Source organism: Silene latifolia, chromosome 2 (genome assembly GCF_048544455.1).
Source record: "Silene latifolia isolate original U9 population chromosome 2, ASM4854445v1, whole genome shotgun sequence".
Taxonomy (NCBI): domain Eukaryota; kingdom Viridiplantae; phylum Streptophyta; class Magnoliopsida; order Caryophyllales; family Caryophyllaceae; genus Silene; species Silene latifolia.
This window is the reverse complement of record NC_133527.1, coordinates 36,096,386-36,099,650: the sequence shown is the minus strand read 5'-3', so window position 1 is coordinate 36,099,650 and position 3,265 is coordinate 36,096,386. Positions and strand designations below refer to the sequence as shown.

The following is a 3,265-nucleotide window of genomic DNA, read 5'->3' as shown; positions in this document are numbered from 1 at the left end:
TAAGATTTACATGAAGATGTTGATCAAAATAAATTGTGTTAGAAATTGCCGCATTTAATTCTAATGAAGAATGGCAAATAAAATTCGCTTTTCTAAAAGGGAATTTAGAGAATGAAGTGTTTAAAACACAAAACCTTAGATGAAGATCTAAGAATCATAACATATTATGCATAGCTATCTTAAGTGATCACAAGATGGTCTTAAGCTAGCATTAAAGGATTAAACTTTTCGTTCATGTGATTATAGTGAATTGTTTTATTCACATGATTGAAGAATCATGATATACATGAAGTTAAGTGGGAGCTATAATTGTTTCTTCATGTCTTATATGTTGATAACATATTACTTATTGAGAATAATGTACCAATTCTCTCTTCTGGCAAGAGTGATTGGGAGACATGAAAAGGGATGCAAAGTATTCTAGATTTTGAATCTATGTGAGAGAATATTGGCATAGAATTGAGAGTCTTATGAGGATAAGATATTTCACAATTGTTGTACAACAACAAAGTTGAATGGATTATTCATGATGATGAAAGTGGAATTACTATGATGGAATCATGGTCATTCACTGAACCCATTAAGTTGTTGATTACATGAAATCGATTACTAATGTTTCCGCCGTTAGAACGATTATGTATGCCAACAGACGCACTTGCTGTGATGTACCATTTTCTAGGTACATTATGAGTGACGCGTGTCTAAAATATGATGTTTCACACTTTATTCTACACGCATTTCAGAGCTCAAATGTGCAATATATGCCAATATTTCTCTATTTTCCTCTACTTTCGTGTTTTTGTACATTGTTGCAGGAATGTGAAGAGTTTAGCGGGAAATCAAGCCAAATCTGCCCCCGAGTAATCTGCATTGCAAATGACGTAAAGGAATTGCTAAGGAACGAGCTTGGTGCGCAATCCAAGGCCCAAAAGACGAGTCCACGAGTTTAAAGAAGTCAATTAGCAGCTCAAGCAGTCGATCGACTAGACCTATCAGTCGATCGACCAACTATCGGGTTCCAGAAGCTACTGTTGCTGAGGAGCAGTCGATCGACCAGCCTGAGTAGTCGATCGACCAGATTTCTATTCCAAGACGAGATTTAGAAGGTCGTGAATCTCAAAGCCCGTGAAGTTTAGGTTTTAGAAATAAGTTGTTACGTTGATTGCTATATAACGTAACACCAACATCCAGTTTGAGGATGGAATAACACATCACATACTTTATCAGTTTTAGTTCTATTTCATAATTAGGGTTCTTAAGATTATTGTTCTTCCGTTAATAAAGTTCGGTTTACAGTTGGTTTTTGATCTCTTCTTTGCAATCCTTTACGCGGTATTCTTCTGCTCCTATTTCAGTTTTACTACTTTATTGTCATTCATAGTATAGGAATTGCTAGGATAGTCCCCCGAAAGCCGACTTATCGTTCTTTGTTAATTGTTTATTTCCTTGTTTTGATCATGAATTCTCCTATGTTATTGATAAATTTTATTGTTATTGATATTCCCAGTATGAGTAGCTAATTTCATAGTGCTAGGATGTAGGGGAATTGTAGCATAGGCGGCACTAGATTGAACATGGACTGAACCCGCGTGTCAGTCGATCGACTGACATTGTTGGTCGATCGACTGACCTTGTAAGGTTATCCTTCGTTTTAATTGTTCTTAATCTTGTATTTAACAAATCGAATGCATGCGACCAGTTAGATACCTATTTTGTGACCGACCCATTAGATCGAAAGATAGGGAAGGTTATTTGACCGTCAATTAAATCGACTAAACTGTGCTAAGATCGAAAGATAGGTATAGTTTAGACCATTAGTCGCTTTTCAGGACGAAAGTTAGTATTAGTGACATTAGGGACCTATAGCGAGATCGAGAGATGCTATTTGTTAGGAGTGGACCGAGAGGACCTCTTATTTCCCGCCTTACCCGTGTTTGATTCAGATGACTTAGTTTGTTTGCTGCGCCAAGCTATAATGAACCGATCATCCTAGTACCCTTATTTTATCTGCTTAAATCGTATTTTTAGTTTATTATTTTTGTTCACCTTAGTCATCGACCAACTCAAATCAACCCCCATAATAGTTACCTCGATCAACATAAATCAACTAAAGTTTACAACTGCCTCCTTGTGGTTCGACCCTATTACCACTAGCCTAGGTTAGTCTTAATAGGAGATTATAAATTTTATCTTTGGTACTCACAACGACGGGTATCAAATTTTGGCGCCGTTGTTTGGGAGGCAATAGTCCTAATTTTAGTTGTTTTTATTTTTAGTTTTTCTCGGTTTAAGGGACTTCTGTTCCTTAAACTCTTCTTATATTCTTTTTGTAGTTTCTTCTTATGCGCAGGTCACAGGGTGGAGAATTAGTACCGTTGAACCCTGAGCTTGAGAGATCCTTGCGCAAGTTGAGGCGAACACAAAGAGTATTACCGAGAGGAAGAGCCGAGTACTCACAAGCTATCACGAGAACGAATCGTTCAAGAAGACCCACAGATCTTCACCCGTTTCCACTTCTTCACCGAGACGATTACTTCTCCGGAAATTCCAGTCATGGCCGAGGAGGCAAGTATAGCTTGTTTTTCGAGCCGACACCGACAATTTATACAAGGGGTTCGAGTTACGGAGATGCCGAAATTCGAACCAAAGCCTGCTTACATTACTATGGTCGAGAGAAATCGGTTTGGGGAGCTGCAAATGAAGATGCAAAGAAGGCATATGGAGACTTTTATTGACTACTCGCTTGCTCCATTCCCCCACCACCGGGGCGTGACCCGGATCAAATCAAAGAGACCATGTTCATCTTCTCCCTTCGTGATACTGCAAGGGAGTGGTATAGAGATTTAGACCGGACCGCTCAGGAGATCACTGATTGGAATACATTGGCATTGGCGTTCTACAAGATGTATTTTTCTACTTCAAGGACGATTGCTATTAGAGCTCAAATCACGGGCTTTAAACAAGGGCCAGATGAGAATTTCCATGAGGCATGGGTCCGATTCAAGAAGTTAGTGCGAACCATACCGCACCATGGATTTGAAAAGTGGAGTTTGTGTAATCACTTTTACAATGGGTTGTACGACGATCAGAGGGCCATTTTGGATGCTGCAGCCAATGGCCGATTTGCTGAAAATTTGGGAGCAACCAAGGGGTGGAAGATCATTGACGATCTAGCTACCCATAAGGCCGAGTATGGGAATTCGAGAGGGAACCAGAGGAGAGCTGCTGAATCTTCCTCTGTTGCTGCACTTGAGGCTCTCACCGC

At 39.6% G+C, this 3,265-nt stretch overlaps 1 non-coding gene across 1 annotated transcript; it reads right to left on the bottom strand.

Annotated features, from left to right (window-relative positions):
• Positions 1-2,930: 2,930 nt before the first annotated feature.
• Positions 2,931-3,037, bottom strand: LOC141645173 (small nucleolar RNA R71). Its single transcript, XR_012544759.1, has one exon. It is a non-coding gene; the product is annotated as a small nucleolar RNA R71 (small nucleolar RNA).
• Between the last annotated feature and the right edge of the window lie 228 nt (positions 3,038-3,265).